Source organism: Sus scrofa, chromosome 1, assembly GCF_000003025.6.
Source record: "Sus scrofa isolate TJ Tabasco breed Duroc chromosome 1, Sscrofa11.1, whole genome shotgun sequence".
In the NCBI taxonomy this organism is placed as follows: domain Eukaryota; kingdom Metazoa; phylum Chordata; class Mammalia; order Artiodactyla; family Suidae; genus Sus; species Sus scrofa.
The window spans coordinates 264,684,631-264,707,168 of record NC_010443.5 but is presented as its reverse complement, the minus strand read 5'-3'; the positions used below and the strand labels follow the sequence as shown (position 1 = coordinate 264,707,168).

Here is a 22,538-nt window from a genome sequence, read left to right as displayed (position 1 = left end):
TTTGTCACAGATTTTTGATTCCCAAATTAACATTTCCAATTAACAAAGTGTCATGTTGGATAGGTTTGTAATAGACTTATTTGGAATTATAAATCTCCTTCTAAATAACTTCTTTGGCTAGACCATAAAGCCTATTGCTCACACACACACACCCCTTCTTTTTTCTTTTTTAATGAGGAGAGCTTGGTGCAGATGAAAATTTGGACTTTGAAAGTTCCTCAAATGTGAGATTAAGTCTTGGCTCAGTCACTTAACAGTTGTATAACCTTGGGAAAATCAGTTAACCTCTAAGGTTTGGTTTCTTCATCTGTAAATAAAGAATGACAGTGCCTATCTCATAGGATTGTTGTAAAGACTAAAAATGTTAAGTCAATTTGAGGCCCATTGCCAAATTAGGTCCTCAAAAATAGTTGCTGTTCTCCATATTCTTTGAATATAATGTTGTTAAGTTTTCCTATTCTTTTTGAATTATTATATGTATATATTTTTTGTACAGAATACTGGATTGTCCTGACAGACTAATTATACATATGTTTTAGCCTCCTCATGTGTTAAATATTATGTAATAAAAGGGAATAAAGTCAGTTTGGAAAACTAGATGGGTCATAACATTGTGTATCTTTTGGAATTCTCTTAGAAAACATGCGTTCACTAAAACAATTTCCTCCTTTTGGGGTGATAGGAGTTATTAGAGGCTATTGCTGAAGTACAGTTATTCCTGCAGTACAGTGGCTATTTGCAATAACTGACTTTCTGATCCTTTTTGAATTAGAATTATTTAGTGTGTTGCAGTTGTTTATAGTCATGCAAATTTATTGAAGCACTTATAAGGTCAAATTGTATTTGAAGGGGGTGTCAGACTTTATACATTTGCTGAATATCTAGTTAGGAATACTGCTTATGCTGGTCAGTAGTTCCTGCTGATTTAAAAACAGAAGGTGCATATGTAGACAGTGCTTAGATTGTATAAAATCAGTTGCATTAGCATCTGACCCTGCAGGAGAGCAAATTATATTTTGAACAAATAATTTTAAAGGATAGAGCTGTTTGTGATATCTTTGTTATGAAAGTGCTGTTTTATTTCCATTATCTTAGTTTCAGTGATATTTAACTTCCTACCTAACCACAACATTTCTTTTCTAAGTGGGATTTGGTCTTTAATGGATTGATTTGTTTTTAGTTTTATGTTTTTAATGAAAAAGACTGTTAGCATTAGGAATTCCTTTAAGGAATTTTAACTCATTTGTTTTCAGCTAAAGTTGGAATCATTGCTAGACTCAACAAAAATATTATTCAGTGGATAAGATCTAACTGGGCAGTTTAAAAATATTTTATTAGTATTAATATTATTCCAATTATTGCCTCTGTAGTTTTCTTTAAATATTTTTTAGGTAGCATCACTTGGACACAGGAAACTAGTGTGCATTGTTCTATTAATAAAGAAGTGGTTGTTCTCTGATTTGATTGTTTGATTTGTGTGAATTGGAGAGTAATGTTTTTTTAGCATGACACTTTGGGAACTGCTACTTGGTTAGGATACTTTTGTTTCAAGGTCTCTTTGAGTCAGTTCCTATTAAAAGTGATATGTGACAACCTGTATAACAATGAGAATATTTGAACAATACAATACTTGTAGTATTGTTGTATGGCTTTGAGGAAAATCTCATACTGTGTCTAATTGAATTTATTATGCTTAATGAATTTTTTAAACCAAAGAGTACCTTTTTGTTTTCTTGACCATTGAGTTTACATTTTTAAGTAGTTGTAAAATATACTATAAAGCATGTAGAATGCTGAAATTTTGCAGCCTAAAAGGTAATTATACAACAGTCACGGTATAGCATTTGCAAAGAAATACTGTTAAAAATTATATTCTCAGTAAGTTAGGTTTTAATAGAAGGCAGGAGAAGGTAGGGGTACAAAATATTAAATTAACATTTGCTTTCATTAACAGTTCCTGTGAATTTTTATAAAAGAATTGATCATAGTGGATTTATTTAGTAAATTATCAATGTCCATATTATGTACCTCCTTTAAGAATGCCTTATAGTGTCATGTTCAGAAACATATCATTAACTAAAATGGTGTTCTTTCCCTTTTTCAAGAGAACAAAGAATTCAAATTTAGCTGCTTAGTACTAGCTATATTATGTAAATTATTGTGGTAAATGTAACATTATGTAAAAATCTCCAAGTAGTTACATGAGGATTTATATTGTGAAATAATTTTTGTTTATGTAAGAATATTATTATGAATGAGGTTTAAAGATGATTGCAGCAGTATCAAGTGAGGCATTTCTTTTCTCTTAACACTGTAATTATTGAGATAAGCATTTACTTAGTGATCCTTTTTGAAATCTAAGCTTTGGAAAGGAGAGGGAAGCTCTACTAGTTGAGGGCTAGGTAAAAGTTTGGATTTGTGTTCCCATGAAATGCTCTTAAAGCTTGGTCTTTCATGATTCATAAAAGAAAGGTGGTAGGTGGTAGAAATTTTCAGCACTTTGCTATTGCTTGGTATTTTCATTTGCTCTGTGGTTGGGTATCTTTTTGGATTCATTGTACTTTTGTTGGATAAAGGTGAAACAGGCCTTTTCCTTTGGGTGTAAGAAAAATTGACCCAATATATCAGGGCATGTGAATGCCCTACCCAATATCACTAGCTATGACTTGTCATATTTCAAGGAATTAAGACATATCCAACCCTTTCTCTAAACTTTTTTTTGGGGGGGAGGGGGGAGATGAGGAGGCCTTTGACAGCTGCCCTTAGGAGTTAAGGAATAAAATGGTTGTCTCAGACAGTTCAGTTTGAGAGACAATTGGCTGTCCATTTGGAACAAGTTTCCTGCTCACATCATTCATAAAAATAAATTACAGCTAGATTAAAGAACTATATTAAAAAGTGAAAGTTCATAACTTTTCAAAGGAAATGTGAGAATATTTTTTAAAGGTATAAATAGGAAAGGATTTCTTGAATAAGGTATGGAAAAGGACAAATTATTATTTTATTACACTAAAATTTAAAATTTTGGTATGGCAAAAAAAGTTAAACAAAACAAAAAGAAACTTGATCATATTGAAGGAAAAAATTTTCAAGGCTTGAGATACGGAATACATGAGGAACTTGAAAAAACTAAGTAGAAAAATGGACAAAAATATTAAAATAGCAAGTCACAAAATAAATTGAAATGGTTAATAATCATATGGAAAGATTACATCACTAAAAATCAAGGAAATACAAATCAAAAACATGAGATACTATTTCATCTGACAGTGGCAGAAGAAAATTTTAAAAGTTGAATAATACCAAGAATTGGTGAGCATTTGGGGAAACAAAAACTCTTAAGAACTTTGGCAATACCTTGTAAGGTGGAGGGTGTTAATACCTTAGGAACTAGCAGTGTCACTTTTATGCAGATAATGTAGAGAAATTCTCATATGTGCACAAGGAGACATAATTAAGAATGTTTATAGCATTTTTTTTTTTTGGTAATAGAAAAAAACGTAACTTTAATGGCCATCAGTTGAGGCATGGATAACGTATGACTTATTCATAATTGGAGAATTTTATGGCAGTTAAAAATGAATGTATCCATCTAGTCTACTTAAAACAAAATGAACAAACCTCACAAATATAATTGTAAAGGGAGAAAAAAGAGAATTGAAAAACATCACATACAGTAAACCAGATGTGGAAATGTTAAAAGCACAAAACAACTCTGCATTTTGTCATGGGTGCATTCTTAGTATATTAAAAGTATAAAGGCATGAAGGCGAAGACTGCACACCAACCTCAAGACAATGGTGACTTCTGAGAAGGGGAGGAGGAGGAGAATGGGATGAGGGTGGGAGGTGGTGCTTTAGCTATATTTGTAAATAGAAATGTCACAAACAGTTAATATTTCTGTCTGTCAGCTAGTGAATCAATAGACAAAATGTCGTATGTTCATATAATGGGAAACTATTCAGCTATAAAAAGGAACAGACTACTCATGTATGCCATGACATGGATGAACTTCAAAAACATTATGCTAAGGGAAAGAAGCAAGACACAGAGACCACACATTGTGTGATCCCATTTAGATTAATGTCCAGAAAAAGCAAATCTAGAGAGGCAAATAGATTAATGGTTGCTTGGAACAGGAGTAGGAAAAGAGGCATGAGGAATTTCATTAAGATGGTGAAAATGTTCTAAACTGATTTATAGTGGTGGCTTTTACAACTTGGTAAATTTACTAATAATCATTGAATTACTTAAAATAGATGAATTATTTGCCATATGAAATACACCAAAGTTAAATTATAAAAAGTTAATGTTTATTAAATCTCTATGGCAGTCAACATGAAAGCATTTCAGAGGTCAAATTAAACTTACTAAAATGACATCTTTTAAAGTCATTTATATGTTCTAAATCACTTTATTATTTTTTAAAATATATCGTGGTTTAAGAAGAGGTAAATCCACCAAGTTAAGGGTGTAGCTTGATGTATGTGTATACTTGTGTACCTCTTACTGAGATCAAGTTCAGGTATGGTACAGCAGTGTGGCTAGAGTAAACAATACTGAATTGTATACATAGTTGAAATTTGCTAAGAGAGTAGATCTTAAGTGTTTTCACAGTAGCCCAAATAAGTTATTACTATGAGAAGTGATGGATACACTATTTACAATGTATATGTATATCAGTACAGCAAGTTTTACCTTAAGGAAATATAATTTTTATTTATCAATTATACCTCAGTAAAGCTGGGGGAAAGCACCAATTGTGCCATTCTAAAAGGTTCCCTTGTTCATCTTGTCAGCATCCTCCCTTCTCCTGCTGACCCCCAGAGGCAACTACTGTTTTGTTAACACTATAATTAGTCTTGTTTTTGAACTTCATATAGATAGGATCATCTATTTTCTTTTAATTAAAATTCATCCATGTTGTAGCATGTAGTCCATTCTTTCTAATTGCTGTATAGTATTCCATTGCAGGAATATAATTCAATTTGCCCATCTTTCTGTCGATTGACACTTTTGTTTTACTATTAGCAATGAAGCTACCATGTCTTTTGGTAAACATGTACACTTATTTCTCTTGGCTGTATGCCTAAGAGTGGAATTTCTGGGTCATAAGGTGGGTATATGTTTGCTTAGCTTTATTAAATATCGTCAAATAATTTCTGAAGTGGTTGTACCAATTTATTGTTTCTAACAGTGTTTGGGAGTTCCAGTTGATCTACAGTCCTCCTAAATCACTCTTAATGACTCTCTAATATTCCATTGCATAGATTTATCATAATTTATTTAACCATTATCCTGTTAATTATGTAGGTGGTTTTATATTTTCAGTATTTTGAACAACACTAAAATTAACTTTGTAGAGAGACAATGATCTCCATAAATTCCGTGGATGTTTTCCTACAAGTAAAACTGGTGGTTTAAAAGGCATGGGCATTTGAAAGTGATTGTCTTTGTGCCGGTGAAAATTATACTAAATTACTTTCCAGTCAACCACACTCTTAATCATCAAGTACATGAGAGTACTTGTTTCCTCAGATCTTCAATTTCTAGATATTTTCTGTATTTTGAAGCTTTACTAATCTGATGGGGGTGGGGGGAAGACAGCAGTTAAGAGATTGTAAAACTTCAGCACCTCTTTGCAGCCCTTTTCTGGCATCTTTTGGAGTGGTATGGTTTGGGGTCTGGTGTCGCATCTCTTTGGGAAATGCCTTCAGTTGGAGGCTGTGAGGGGAGGAGAGGCCCAGTTGATTGTTTAACAGGGTTTAGCCAAGGCTTCAAGCAAGAATGGTAGAAGAATTCAAGCTCAAATTGTTGGTTATCTAAGTAACTTCAGGCCATGTTACTGTGAAATAGGGGAGCGGATACAATTCTCTATTCTCTAACAGAGCTCTTACCTCATTCGATTAGGTATGAGGGTCCTTAATTCACTTACTCTTCCTTTCAAAACAAGCCTAATTTCTGTTACACCTAGGCCATTTTAGGAGAGTATTTGTTGCATTTTATCAGGGAGAGATTGCAGGTCATGTCTCTTGATGCCCTTTTAGTGCATAACACACCGCTAGCAGTGAGTATGACAAAGTAATTTTATAATGAAGGACCCACTGGTTCACCAGACCCCCTTTTTTTCACCTGGGAGGGGAATGTTGTCAGGGTAGTTTGACATCCTCACATTACTGGTCCTCAAGGTTGGAGCTTCTTGGATAAGGCCAGTGATGGGCAACTGAGGGCAAGAAAGGCCAGGAGCACAGCATGAAATAGTAAGGGCTCCTGTCTAGCCTAACCAGGGACAGGACAAGTGTAAAAGATCCAGATGTCTCATTCGGAAAGAAATGGGAGGCGGCAATACAGCAGGGCTGACTGGAAAAGGTCAGGATTTTAAGTACAGCTTGGAAATAGAGCTTTGGTAAAGACTCCAATTCTATGTAGGCAAAAGGTCAGAGACAGAGGAACTGGATAATTACTGAAGCTGTTTATTGTTTTTATATGCCTTCATCAGATGAGTAGCCTTAGGAGGAAAAAGAGCATTAGACATCTACCAGGTGCCAGTCATTATTCAGAGTGTTTGACATCCATTATTTTGCTTAATCCTGAAAATTCTATGGACATTATTGTTTTAGGCATTATCATCTTTAATATTATTTTCCACAAGTGTAAGAGAATGAGCACTGAAGTCAGTCTGAAATTAAAATCTTTTTTCCCCCTTCTTCATATGGCCGCACGCTGCCGTATATGGAAGTTCCCAGGCTAGGGGTTGAATCGGAGCCACGTTTGTGACCTACGCTGAAGTTTGTGGTGGCTCTGGATCCTTAACCCACTGAGTGAGGCCAGGGATTGAATCCACATCCTCGCAAACACTAAGTCGAGTTCTTAGCCCACTGAGCCACAGTGGGAACTCCCCAAAGTTAGAATCTTGATTCAACTACTTATCAGCTTGTGTGATTCTGAACAAATCAGTTCTTCTGAGCCCGTGTCCTGATCTGTAAATGGGGATATGTAGGGAGAAGGGTATAGTCAGTGTCTTGGGAAAGCACGCTATATGCTGCATCCTCTGAATTCAGTAACCTCCAGATTGCAGATAGGAAGACCCAACCCTGACAAAACCTCGTTTCTATTCTCAGGGATGAGTTGCTTGGTTATTCAAAGACACCTATGTGAGGGACTGTGTGAGCAAGTATTAGAGAACCAGTAATATGATAACTTTTGTTGCTATGCCTTTATCTCAGTGTACCCTGAGCACAGGCTAGTTCTCTGAGAATCCTAGTGTGTTTAGGCATGGAGAAGAGCTGGAAAAAGTTACTGAAACTTTGACAGTGGTTAGCTTTAGCCCCCATGGGGTTTGGAGTTTTCCTTCCTCCATTTCCCCTTCCCCTGTGTGCCAGCCTCTGCTGCCCACTTAACTGTGCTTTCACTCTACCCCCCAGCAACCCACATTTCTTGTGCGCCCTGCTTCTCAAGCTATGGATCCTCACCTAGCTCCATGGAGCCATGCCCTATCATGATTACAGAGCCTAAAAGCCAGGGAAACCTCCTTGAATTCCACCAAGGAGAGAGCTGCCTTATAACTTGAAAGCGCATACATGATGGTGTCTGTAAACTACTGAGAAAATGCAAATTGAGTAGGAGAGGATACCATAGAATTACTCTAAGCTAAGAATCCTATTATCTTCTACATAGTTCTTTTTATTGGTTCTTGAAGTGGAGGCTGGCCTTATACAGAGTGTAAGTTTTATAGTAGTGGTGAGAGAGAGAGGAAACCCTTCCACGTTATGAAGTGAAACTATGGAAAGAAAAGTCCTGGAGCCAGGCAGAGAAGATGAATAAAGTCTTTAAAGTTCCTCATCGTTAGGGAGTTCCCATTGTGGTTAATGAACCCGACTAGTATCCATGAGGACGCAAGTTCAATCCCTGGCCTCTCTCAGTGGGTTAAGGATCCGGTGTTGCCATGAGCTGTGGTGTAGGTCGTAGATGCAGCTTGGATCTCCAGTTGCTGTGACGGTGACATAGGCCGGCAGTTGCAGCTCCATTTGGACCCCTAGCCTGGAAACTTCCATATGCTGTGGACACAGCCCTTTAAAAAAAAAGAAAAAAAAAATATATATATGTGTATCTCACTGTTAGGTCAGTTGTGTAGGTCTGGTTTAGGACAATTATCGAGTTAATTGCTTCTTAATGGGAAATATGTATTTCAGTGTTCAGACTTCCTAAGTCCTTAATTTAAAAGGTATAAGTAGAATTATATTTAAATAGCTGCTGCTGCTTAAATTTAAAATTTTACTTAATTGAAAGGACTTCAGAATTGTTTTCTGCCTTTGATGAGAGTCTTAACTAACTATAGGATGGTTGGCCACAGGGAGAAGCAGAAACAAGTGCTTTCTTTCCTCAGGGCCACTTTGCTTTAAAGCCTACTTGAAGACATGGCCATCTTGCCAAAGCAGTGAGATGTCTAAGGATGTTAGATTATAGAATCATAGAATTTTAGACTCAAGAAACTTGTTGAATAAACATTTTCAGTTAGTATTTGAGAGAACTCAGGTTCAGAGTCTTTATTATGATCACAAAGTGGTAGAATCTAGGCCTGCTGATTCCCAATCCAGCGTTTAATATTCATGCCTCATCTTTCTCATTTTATCATGGCTATTGCAATGTCTAAAAGCTTACCAAAAAATGATTGTGTGGTTATGATTCAGATACTGTTCTAGGTATAGAGGATACAAAGATAAAAGCTAGGGTTAGGCAGGATCAGCCAGTAAACAGAAGATTATAGTCCAACGTGATAAATGCAGGGCAGACGGCACAAGATGTGTATCAGTCAGGGTCCAGTTGAAGACAAGAGAAACTACTCTTATCAGAAAAAGGATTGAATACAGAGGATTTGGTCTCATAGAGTAACTAGAAAAGGTGGAAGAATAGACTTTAGGCTGAATCTTCAGGAATTACTTTCAGAGTAACAGTGCAGAAAGTAGCACTCCAAGAGAACTACTACTTCTGCCATGTCAGGAAGCTGGGGGAATCTGGAAACTGTAGATGTCAGCTGCAGGATATTCACACCTTTGCCATCTGGGCTCAGGAAGTCTCCATCAAAGTTGTTGCTTCCAGAGCCATCATGCTATTCCTGCTGGTTCTGTATCAGAAAAATAAATTCCTCGTGTTACCTCCTGGCTCCCCCTTCTGTACTATATACTCACACCTGGTATCCTAGTTGCAGGGTCCTTTAAGAAATCATTTTGATTTAATTTATTTATTTATTTTTGTCTTTTTTGCCTTTTCTTTTCTTTTTTTTTTTTTTTGGTGTGTTTTTTTGCCATTTCTTGGGCTGCTTCCTCGGCATATGGAGGTTCCCAGGCTGGGGGTCAAATCGGAGCTGTAGCCACTGGCCTACACCACAGCCACAGCAGTTCGGGATCCGAGCCGTGTCTGTGACCTACACCACAGCTCATGGCAACGCCGGATCCTTAACTCACTGAGCGAGGCCAGGGATCGAACCCGCAACCTCATGGTTCTTAGTCGGATTCGTTAACCACTGAGCCACAATGGGAACTCCTTTGCCTTTTCTTGAGCCACTCCCACAGCATATGGAGGTTCCCAGGCTAGGGGTCGAATCGAAGCTGTAGCTGACGGCCTGCACCAGAGCCACAGCAACTCGGGATCCGGGCTGCACCTGTGACCCACACCACAGCTCATGGCAATGCCAGATCCTTAAACTACTGAGCAAGGCCAGGGATTGAACCCGCAACCTCATGGTTCCCAGTCAGATTTGTTAACCACTGTGCCATGACGGGAACTCCAAGAAATCATTTTTAGCTTTCCAGCCTCTCTAATACTGAAGGGCCCATAAAAGGTTTTAGTAGGTATCATAATAGTAATGTAAAAGTAGTAGTAATAATAACATAATACATAGAACAGATAAGATGTAAATGATATGTGTATACACACACACACACTCACACACACACACACACACACATACTTTGGAAATATAGTGCCAGATTATTTACTAGAAGGAGTGGTTGAATTTTTGCTCCTTTCCTTTATTCCCTCTTTCATTCATTTAGTATTTATTTGCTAGGCCCTATTCAGGTTCTGGGGATATGGTAGTGAACAAAAAAAGGCGAAAAAACCCCTTCCATCATAAAACATACATACTAGGAGGGGAAAGCATAATAAGAACATATGTATACTTTATATTTAAATAGTTTGTTGGATGGTATGTTGGATAGTAAAATGTGCTAAAGAAAAACTATAATTTTAAATAAGGTGATTGGGGAAGACCACACTGGGAAAGTAACCTGTAAATGAGACTGATAGCACAGACCTCATTCCTTGACGTTTGTTTGACAGAATGAAGGACAAGGGCAAAGGCCTTGAAGTGGAGGCATGGCTTGTATATTTGAGGACAGCAAATGGACCCCTCTGGATGAAATTGGGAGGGGAGAGTAGTGGGAAGTGAGGTCAGAGAATTGCTGGTAAAGAGCAAACATAGGAAGACCTGACTTAAGTTTAACAGAATTACATGGCTGCTGTTTTGAGAACAGTCTACAGAAACGCAGAAGCAGGAAGTCTTTTAGGAGACTATTGTAGTAATCCAAGTGGGAAATGATGGTGACTTAGACCAGAGTGATAGTGGTGGAGCCGGAGAGAAATGGTCAGAATTTGAATATGTTTTGAAGATTTAGTAGATGGGATTGGCTCATAGATTGGATCAGAAAAGTGAAAGATCAGGAGTTCAGATTTGGGCATGTTAAATTTGAGAAGTCTATTAGAAATCCAAATAGAGATGTTGAGTAGACAAGTCAGATAAATGAGTCTGGAGTTGGGAGAGGTCTGAGCTGGAGAAATAATACAAAGTTGGCAGTGCATGTTCGTATTTGAAATGATGAAACAGAAAAAGACCAGCAAAGGAGGGCATCAAGAAGGAGAAGTGGACTAAACTCTGGGGCTCAGTAGGAAGAAATCATTGTTGCCGCTGTCTACTGGTGCCAAATAGAAATGCAGAGACAAAGTTTTGGGTGAAGGAGAAAAAAAAATAGCTTTTTTGCTTTGCCAGGCAAAGGAGACCACAGCAGGCTAATGCCCTAAAGACTGTGCCCCACTTCGAAAGCAAATAAGAGGTGGTTTTTATTGTTTGGGAAGGGGAAAATAGGGCCACAGATAAGGATCAGGGTAGATGCAAGCTTGTATTCTTCTTCAAATCTGGTGTTTAGTGGCCCTGGCATTGGTTCTGGTGGTTCTCTTTCTGGAATAAAGAAAACTTCATCATGTAGTGAACATCTTTTATTTGCTGGGAGTTCCAGTTCTGCCAAAGAGCCCAAAGATATTGTTAGGTATATTCCTTGAAGAGGAACCAGGACCCTCCCCCAAGGCAGCACTATTGTTTCTAGACTGTTCCTTGTCTCTGCATCCCCTTTCTTCCCTGATTGGCAATGGTTTGAACCCACCCTTTGGAACTCAGGGAAGGTCAGGGGTCTAAATGAGGTGTATTTTCTAAAAACAAGAAGTGGGGGACACAGAAAGGCTTTTGTGACCAGGACCCCCACAGGGCCCTATTTGGTTTCATCAACAAGGAGCCCAAGAAGCACCACTGAGACAGGGAAGTAGGATGCTCTGGAAGCCACATACAGAAAGAAAGTGGTCCAAGGAGGAGGAAGGAATCAAGGGTGTTGTATGATGCTGCAGGTCGAGTAAGAGGCGACTGAGGATTAATAACTGAGGTCAACAGTAGGTCATTGGTACATGAGTGGTTTCAGAGAAGTGGTGGGGTGGAAGCTTGGCTTGGGTTCAAGAGAGTAGGAGTAGAAGAATTGGTGACAGTGGGTATAGTTATATAGCTTTAAAGAGAATGAGAGAAATTGGGTGGTAGCTGTGGGGGGGTAGGTTTGATCTTTAAAAAGATATGTGCAAAAATAACAGTGCATTTGCATGCTGATGGGAAGATCCAGTAGAGAGGTAAAATTATTAAAACAGAATTGGTGGAGCGATGTCCGAGTTTGTGAGAGGGCATAGACCCTAGTTCACAAGTGGAGGAGGGGCCTTTGTAAAGGGCATGGACAGTTCTCCATTCTAATGAGATGAAGGTAGAGTCTCTGGGGTCAGGGGTAATAAGTGGATAGAGGAGTTCCCGTCGTGGCGCAGTGGTTAACAAATCCGACTAGGAACCATGAGGTTGCGGGTTCGGTCCCTGCCCTTGCTCAGTGGGTTAACAATCCGGCGTTGCCGTGAGCTGAGATGTAGGTCGCAGACGCGGCTCGGATCCCGCGTTGCTGTGGCTCTGGTGTAGGCCGGTGGCTACAGCTCCGATTCAGCCCCTAGCCTGGGAACCTCCATATGCTGCGGGAGCGGCCCAAGAAATAGCAAAAAGACAAAAGACAAAAAAAAAAAAAAAAAAAAAAAAAAATAAGTGGATAGAAGTGGTGGAGGAGGCTTGTGAGAGTTTTTTTCTGATTGCTTGGTTTTCTCATTGAAGGGGAAAATAAGATAATTAGTGACAACTGAGGCTGGGGGAAGTTGGAGATTTGATGAAAGAGGAGAACGTATGAAATGGTCACTAAGGAAAGTGAGAGAGTAAATGACCGAAGAAAAATGTGTAATTACTAAGCCGCATTAAAGTGCACTTACAGTGAATAATCTGAATTTAAAGTTAGATTAGTCAGCATAGTTGTATATTTTTCTCCAGATACAGGGGTGCAGGTAGATAGCTGGGTTTAACAAGGACTGTGGTTTTGCCAAGTGAGGACAACACAGTAAGAGAGGCATAAAGGCATCAAGGATGTATGTAAAGGAACAGTATACATGTATGTGTAACTGGGCCACCATGCTGTACAGTGGAAAATTGAGAGAACACTGTAAACCAGCTATAATGGAAAAAAATAAAAATCATTCTATATAAAAGTAAACCTATAAAAAATAAACCTATAAAAAACAAAATAGAATTTAAGCTGGGTAAGGATAGTATGGACTTGAGGTGGATGAAGGGGAGTAAAAAGATTAATAGAGTGTATGTCTCTGTGGAATTGAAGAAAGAAGTTGAGATGCCGTAGGGAATGAACTAGAAGGGAAGGAGGTAGGTCATGGCTGGGGACTGCAGTAATTTATTGAGGGGGTTTCAATTCTTGGTAACTGTAGGATTTGGATGTGACCATGCGAGTGAGAAGTCGAGATAAGGTAGAGAGGAAAGATCCTTAGTGGGGAGGAGGCCAAGAAATCAAGACTTGTGGGATTTAAAAGGATCATCTGTGTGAATATGTAGTAAAATTATAAGTTTGTGGTGGGAGTAGTATTAGAGTGAGGGGCAGTGTACCAGGATCTGTAAGATTCAGGGAATGAGGAGTGACCTTGGGATTAGATGACAACAGCAGGGTGGGGAGGGGGTGTAGTCTGGTGACCTGAGGTTAAAATCTGGGGTTTTGGAAAATGAGGGCGAATGATCTGAAAGTGACAAAAGGAACAGACGACCTACCCCACTTCTAGGCCAGTGGGAGGAGGGGTGGAATGGAAATATTTACTGCTTGAGAGGCTCCAGAGGAAGCCAGCATTTGGGTCCAGTCAGAATGTGAGAATGTGAAGAGAACTTAGGGGTTGAGAATTTTGCTGCTCAGTGACCATGAATGCTAGAAAGCAAGTAAAGGAGCTTTGTCAGTCAGGGCACAAAGTAAGTGAACATGCCAGCTTTGCTGTTCCTTTGCCAGCTACATGTAAAATTAATTGCACTTTTGATGGAGGACATGGTTCTTTGTCCTTTTAATTTAAAGTGCTGGTGGTGGTGTTAATTCATTGAAGAATATACATTTGGCCACATTTATAAATTCTGATGCCTAAGAGCATGTTTTGCAAGGGTCTGATTTAGATGTGGGAACAAGGGAAAGATGAGCAACACACGTCAAGTTTTGTGGGAAAGTGATTTTGTCAGACTGGCTAGGTTTGGGGATTTATTTTTGAGAAACAGAGATAAAATTGGGTGGGTTGGGCTTAATGGCCAGAATAGGGATTCTAGCTTTAGAACATAAAGTTCTTGAAACATGTTAAAAGTGGTATAAGTCCTCAAAAAAATTATATGTAGAATAATCATATCTAGCAATTCTACTTTTGGAAAAATATCCAAAGAACTGAAAGCATGTATTCGAATAAGAACCTGTACACCCGTGTTCATAGCAACGTTATTCATAGTAGCCAGAAGATAGAAGAAACTCAACTGTCCATAGATAGGTGAAGAGATAAACAAAATGTGGCATATACATAAAATGGAATATTATTCAGCCTTAAAAAAGTAAACTCCAATACCTACAACATGGAGAACCTTGAAGACATTTTGCCAAGTGAAATAAGCCAGTTACAAAAGGACAAATATTGAATGACTCCTGAGGTACCTAGAGCAGTTAAATTCATAGATATGGAAAGTAGAATGGTAGCTGCCAAGGGCTGTGGGGAGGGGACAATGGAGAGTTATTTAATGGATTCAGAGTTTCAGAGGGGAAGATGAAAAAGTTTTAGAAATGGATGGTGGTGATAGTTGTACAATAATGTGAATATACTGAATGCTACTGAATTGTACACTTAATGGTTAAAATAGCAAATTTTATGTTATGTGTATTTTACACACATATACATGCACATATACAAAAGTAACAAAGGGTATAGGCACTGTTTGTGTAAAAATATGGATAACTACTAGGCAGCAGTGGCTGATTTCTTCAGGGAAGAGAGGCAGAATTTTGGTATAAGATAGAGTCTTCTGGTTGACAGGCGTATTATGTTTCCCTTGCTGGGGTGTCAGCTTTCTCTATACGTACTGGTTTGGCTTTGGTTCTCAAAGATTTAGAGATACTTGGAAACACATTTTCTTAAGCAGGAAAACATTTTTTCTGTGTTCTTATTCATTCTATTTAGCAAATGACTTTTTTTTTTTTTTTTTTTTTTTGTAGAAGATATGGATAACCTCTTGCCTTCAAAATTACTCTAAGTTTTTAATATGAATTTATCTTTCAAAAACTGTGTTTGCTAGTTAAAATTGAGTGCTAGTTACTTTTGGAGTCGTTTTATTTATATCCCGAACTTGGCAAAGACATTTAAATAGAGAAATTGGAAAGCTCTCATTCATAATCTGCTAAGGCCTATTTCATGACAACATGTTTTAGTTATTTGTCCAGATGTATTCTTATTGTTGAATCACAATAATGACTAGAAGACAGACCAACAGGAGAACATAAATAAATAAAGCCAAAATAGAAAACCAGTGTTGGATTCTTAGGAGCCTGATGGTTCTAGGCCGAAACTCAGCTCCTTTACTTAATTCTCTTGTCTTACTTATAAAATAAGGATATATCTACTTACCTGACAGAGTGGTTGTTAGGTAGTTTTTTTATTATCTTATTTAATCTCATGTCAATGACTAGTACAGCTAGGCATTCAGTTAGTCGTAGCTGAATTATAATTATTACTGCAGAAATCTTTAATGAAACTGTTTCTGAAACCTGGAATGCAGACTTAGAAAGCAAAGAAATTAACAGAAAGGTCCTTCAGTTTATACAAAGATTCACCTCAGGGTTTCGGTAAGTCTGGGAGAGTCCCTAGTGCATTTGATGTTTACAGATCATTAGCAAACAGATGCCAGGAGGCAAATAAACTGTAGCTAAAGGATTTTTGAACCACTGACAATGAAGAGAAAATCAGTTTCTGATAAAGTAATGATATTTCTAAGTACGTAATGGCAGGCAACAGGAAAATTTTAATTGGGTTTATAAAAGTTTATTTCAGGAACACATGTATTTCCAATTTGAGGCACACCTATACATCTGTAGCCATCTAATTTATAGAGCTTGCTTATTTCTCCACTGGGGTTAATATAACAACAACTGATATTTATTGTGTGCTTACTATATGCCAGTGTGTCTTTAGGAAGACTGTAGCTTTCAAAGACTTCTTTTCAATTGGATATTTGAAATAAGCCTTTTATCCATTTAGACAGGGTAATGAATTTATTTTAATCTATTCTGTTTATTCTATTATGCCGATATATCTGTGGGCAAGACATTTTCTAGGAGACAAAGCTTCGTAGAACGTGGGCCCTGGACTCACAAAATACTTCTTCCTTGTCACGTAGACTGTTCAGAAGGGGTGTGTGGGAGTATGAGATGAACCCTGGTGTAGTTCTGGACTAGACCTCTGGCTCTGCTGCTTCTTTCCTGAAGCTTTTTCTGTCCTGGCCACGATGAGGCTCAGTGCCTGTCTGCTAATCCTTAGTGCAGCATTTACCAAGCCCTGTGGTGATTGCTTGTTTAATTCTTTGTGTTCTCCATTAGAGTTAGACTGTAAACTCCTGGGGAGCAAAGGCTGTGGTTTATTGATCAACTGGGCTAGTTACATCAGAGTATTTATGCCGTGTGCAAATAGTAGTTTTCTAACTTTGGATGAGTGCTAACCGATTGCTTTAACTATGATAAAATTGATTATGAGGAATTCCCATCATGGCGCAGCAGAAACGAATCCAGCTAGGAACCATGAGGCCACGGGTTTGATCCCTGGCCCAACTCCGTGAGCTGTGGTGTAGGTCGCAGATGTGGCTTGGATCTGGTGTGGCTGTGGCCTGCAGCTGTAGCTCCGATTTGACCCCTAGCCTGGGAACCTCCATATGCCACTGGTGCAGCCCTAAAAAGCAAAAAAGAAAAAAAATTGATGATGATAGTTCCAATAATAACTTTGTTGTAAAGATAAAATTAGATATTTTATGTAAAATGCCTGCTACGGTGCCTGGCACATAGTGGGTACTCAATCAGTAGTTGTATTTGAGTGAATATCTCTTTTCACCAAATTTGATAAATGTGACATACGTGTTTATGAAGACCATATGCAGTGGTATCACTTTTGAGGTACATAACCTTAACAGCTGTGCCCTTTTAAGTTAATTTAGGTTAACTTTGAAGTAATTATTCACATTGGCATAAAAATTTGATACTTAGGGTATTCATTCAAAACAGTGGGGTAAAATAATTTAGAGAAATTAAATGGAAGCTTGAGATTATAACCATTAAAAACCTTCATCAATATCTGCCAGTTTGGTAGATTTTATGAATTATTTCAAAACTTTGAACTAATGTAAAAACTCTATTTAAATAATAATGAAAGTTGAAAACTAGCATATTCAGTAGGGAAAAAAGTAAGTGTAAGTGAATGTATTCTTTTGACTTTTTCTCCCTCCAGCACACCCTCTCTTTTCCATTTTAAAGTTCCCTTTGGAATTTGACTTGTGTTTGATTTTGGGGTTTAGGCAGCAAACGTTTGGTTAAGGATCAGATTTATATTCCTGTAGGTGAATTTAATTATGAAAAATATTTCAAATTATCAGTAAGTAGTAGCATTTGCTGGTCAAAATCTATCAGTATTCTCTAGAAAGAAAGATGAAACTCCCTAGATTTTACTGCATAATGTCAATGGACTCATTATTTGCAGAACAGCTGATGCATTTAGTACTTGTTGATTCAGTTAATTGGTAACTGTACTACATTCATAAGTCCAACAACTGAAAACAATAGGTCAGTGTCTGCTGTTTATGCGTAAATAGTCACATCGGAGAGGATATGTCTGAAAGGCAGAATATGTTAGTTTGAGGAGGAATCTGGCATGTGAATGGTTCCATTGCTTGCCATACTGAGGTGGGTTGTGCTCTCCTTTACTGAATAATGCTATTTGAGTTTTTTTTATAGGTGTAGATGGTGAACTGTTCCTGAGTTATCAGGCTGGCTGCTGTGAAGTAGTATTTGAATGTATTTTAAGTTGCCAGTGTTGAGGAAAATGGCTGGAATAGAAACATGGTTTAAAATTGGTGATTTGCAAAGGTTTGGGTTTTTTTTTTTTTTTTTAATGACAGTCTTCATGTTTTAGAGCAAAAAGGTAATACCTATTATAGGCTTTTATAAGTAAGAAATTTCATTTGTACATGCAGACCAAATGTTCATTTAAAGTACTTTGAAATGATTTTTAAAAAACTAGTGAATTATACTCCTTTATAATTTCAATCTGCATTTTTGGATCAGTAATTTTTTTGAAATGAGAAATTTTTAATTTAAAAACAGTTTTAAAGACAAAATATGTCGATAGTTTTGTTTTTGCTAATGTGAAACATTTCTTTCAAAATACTTTTAATAAGTAAATTTTAGCTATCATAAATGAAATAGGTTTTTAAGTTCTTTTTAAAAAATAAATCCATTTTATTTTATTTTATTGGTCACGGTGTGTAGCAGCTTGATGTGGGATCTCAGTTGACAGACCAGGGATTGAACCCATGCCGCAGTAGTAGAAGCAGCGAGTCCTAACCACTCGACCACCAGGGAACTCCCATAAATGAAATAATTCACTAGAATAATTGTATTTAGTTAAAAGTCTAAACTAACGATTCAGATGTTTCATAATACAAAGTAGGTAAAGCTGACTTTCATAGCTCTAACAGGTTTGATAGATAGTATCCTTGAAGCTCTTTATTAGTTTGGTGCTATCCAGTTGCAATCATACATCAAGAAACTTTTAATTCTACATTTTACAAAACAATTAACTTTTCTTCTTGAAGATTAAAAGAAAGTTTATTTCTAAGTGTGTTTTGAGGAAGATTGAGTTTGTCCTCAAAATGCACAGCTTCTCAGGCTATTTTCTGAGGGTCTACATTTTTAGTACATAAAATTTGAAAATGTCATTAGGGAAAGAGCATTATAATGGACGATTAGTCGTTTGCAGCATATTCCCATCTTATCACCTGGAAAATTAAATCTGATTACAGCTGGGATTAACATTTGTGGTTTTGGGGGAGAGGAAGATAGTATCTTAAACTCCATGAAATTGAACAATGAGATTATATCGTTTATAGCTAAAGTCTTGCTTTTAAAGGGCAGATTTTTATCCTTGTAAGCTTTAAATGTGTTCAATATTTTGTCTCTTATTGACTGAGATATCCTAGAGATAATGACTGGATAAATTTAGCAGGCATTAAATGTACTATACTGTTTTCTGCCTTGATGCCTAGCATGCTAAAAGTGAAAGCAGTGTAGATTCTCCTGTTAATGGCCTACATTTGCAGTTTCTCTTAAATTTCCTGAGAAAACTCCAGTTGTAGAATATTGTAACATTTGACTATTATGCAATCATTTACCTTTCATAGACAATGAAGACAGTGTAGTTTTCAGTAATCAGTGTCATGCCTTTACCCTTCAAATGGAGTCAGTCATTGGTGTGACAGAGAAAACAGGAAAGTAATTTTGTAAGGAATATGTGTGTGTGTACACTTATTAGTTACCAATCTACAAATGAGCCTTCATACATAAGCACAGTTCTTTTATGAATTATTTTGCATTTCTGTTGTAAAAGATCTGTCTACCACGTTTTTGAGGAAATTTAAGCCTAAGGCAGAACTCAATGTTTTGGAGCCCGTGTAAAATAATTTATAGTACCTTTCCAGTAAGTCTTGCCTAAACTCTTATTCTATTAATTAAACATCCTGTGGCAATCTGGTATATCTTAAAGATTTAAAAGTATGTTACAGTTAAAGACCAGAAAAGATGGACTGTTGAGATGGAGGAAAATTAGCTTTTCTTTAAAAAAATGTAAAGTATTTGTTGTGAGATCAGTTTTTTTTTGTTTTTTGTTTTTTTTTTTTTTTTTGCCATGAAGACATAGGCTTTTAAGCATAGTCATGTTCTATGTCTGAATGAGATTGTGCTTTTGGGAGTCCTGCACTGTGAAATGATGGTTTTAAATTGGAAATGCTCTTGTGACTTCCAGTGGAAGAGATGTGATGGCTGCGTGTGTGTGTAAGGTCATGTGTCTGTGGAAGGTCGGCCGCTCGCATGGTCGTGGGGCTGGGAGAAGACGGTGGCTACAGCTCACTCATTAGATTGACATGATGTGAAGCCCGGTTCTAGAGCCAGCTGCTTCTTTTAGCCTTGTGTGGTTAGGCCATGCCTGGACTCACCATGCCATACATCTTGTTGGCAAGGTATTTTAAATACATTTCAACAGAAATATTGTATTGTCCTGGGAGGTGATAAAGTTGATTTTTAATTTTGTAAGAATCTATTACTTGAATCTGGAGAAAGTTGCTGAGAAAGAATAATAATGTATTACAATATCATGTTCTTAATTTTTTCTGTCAGAGGGGCAATTCTTAAAGAAAAAGCTTAACCTAATGCTGGTAACTCTATTCTTTCTTACCCCCAGTTACCTAAACAAATTGTAATGTTACTCTTTCCATGGTAGTACTCTCATCTGCAGATTTTTATGTCGAAAGTTATGTTTAGCGACACTGCATTAGGCTGTGAGGGTATGAATGTGAGACGTTTTGGAACATTAGCAATTATAGCATTTGATGGTGGATAAAGAAATGGATATATAAATATTAGGCCGATGCACAGTTTTCCAGTGTATGTTATTTTCCATATAAAGATATAGAACATTTCATAAAATGTTCCCAGACCATTTAAAACTCAAAAGAAATGCAGCTGATGCAATGAAATACATAGAGTACTTGTAAAAACATACAGACACGCAAGTGGATTGCTGCCAGACAGAAAATTTAAAGGCGGTTTGCTTAACTGCAGGGTGCTAGGTTTTGTACATGTGCCATGCTGAAACTGTTAGTAAGGCGGGTGTTGTGTTGCTTGAGAAAAGCAGATTGTATTTAGACCTTTTTAACTCAGATGTTTCCAATGTCGATATTTTGGTGACATTATGGCATTATGATCGACTCAGTGTGAAAGAAGATTTCAACCTCCTGTGTAAAACAGACATTTTAAGAAAATTCATATAAATTTTTTATTTTAAATTTTGCAAAATGGCTTCCATAGTTTTATTAACTATCAGACTGGATCTTTGAGCTAATTGAATGGAACTTTATAGGCTGGGCTTTGGTTTTAAAAAGCATTGCCTTTTTTTTTGAATGTTGCTTTTGAAAGTGTTAAAGACCCATGAAGTTTGCTTTTGTAAATCTCAGGGCCTCAAGGGAATCAAAGTTTTATGCTTCAATCATAGTAAACAATAATTCATGTATTATTTTGGAACATGATTCTCTTGAAATTTAGGAGTTCATGCTAGGGTTAGCCTTAGGACAGTTGAAGGAATTCAGTTGATGAAGGTGTTTAGTTGATGTTGCCTACTGTTGAGGCAGTATTTAGGATAATATGGTTTGAAAGACTCCTGTCTCGGCATTACATGATCATCTTTATCTTCAGTGTATTATCTTCTCTTTTTTCAATTCTGTGTTGTATATATGAATAAAATACATTTTAAAAATGAAAAGTTAATTAATATAGTTTCTTGTTAACATAGTTGGGTTAGTTGGTTAAAGATTTAAAATCCTTCCTTTTCCCACTGAAACAAAAGAAACATTTTTTAAAAATCAAAGAATATATTCCAAATTTTGGTTTCTGATATTCATCCCCTCAAAAAATGGTGCTTAAAAAAAAAAAAAAATCTTTGGTTTGATTCTACTTTTCTTTCCATTGATAATTTTGAGGTTCCTTCAAATTATCAAACTACTACAAGAAAGAGGACCTGATATTAAAGATTGATATGTGAGTCATTTCTGTATGAAGTTTTCTGAAGAAGAGTGTTTAACCACATGACAACTGGCTTTTCCAGCCTCTGTTTTACTCTGTTCCTTAGTGACTTAAGAGCTGCATTTTTTGAGGGGTGGGAGCTGGTCTTGGTACCAAATTTTAAAATGTAAAATACCAGATTTTTTTCTTTCTTTTCTGTCTGGACAAAGTCATTTATATATGTTTTAGGAATTAAAGGCACTGCCCTCTTTTTTGGATCTTCTGCCCACCCCCACAGCACACTTTTAGAGGTTTGTTGGGCATCTGGCTCTTTCTTTGCATCTGGCTAGCTAGTTTTTCCCTGTAGACCTAATGCTTTTTCACACCACACTGCTAGTGCTCTCTAGCCTCCAAGATTTCAGCACTTCAGGGCAGAGAAAAGCAACAGCTTCTTCCTCTGACCCACCAGGGCAGCTCTGCAAGGTACTGCAGGGGAGATTACTCCAGAGTTCTTCTAGTCCCAGGCTATACACATCATTGGTCTCTTTCCAGTGTTTGAAAACAAGAGTAAAGAAATTGATCCCAAGTTTCTAAGTCAACCAGAAAACACTTTTGAGAGCTGAAGAAGTGTAGAGATAGTTTCCACTTTTTTGCATCAGCCATTTTGGGAAGCACTGCTTTTGCTGTGAACTTTTGAATATTCCTACTTTTGCTATTAGTCTTGAGTTTTGAAAAATAACATCCATTGACTTCATTGACTTGAAAACTAGTATTTCTAGGATTTAAAGGTAGTTCGTGAATGGGCCCATAATATTATCCCCTTTTGGTTCTTCACTGCTGAACAATCAACTGCATTTTTATCTTGTCACATGGATGGTTTTAACGTTTACATGGATTCACTTTCATGGAGAAGTAAAGTGGTATGTTTAAAAGCTAGATGTAAAAACTGAGTGGCATATGTTGTGATCGCTGAGGTCGGGGACCCTCAAATATTCTGCTTTACCATTAGCCTTGTGCATTGATACA

General features: G+C 37.1%; 1 protein-coding gene across 21 annotated transcripts in view; it reads left to right on the top strand.

The window, feature by feature from the left end:
* DENND1A (DENN domain containing 1A) overlaps positions 1-22,538 on the top strand; it is a 522,363-nt gene that overhangs the window by 116,183 nt on the left and 383,642 nt on the right. The window lies entirely within an intron of this gene.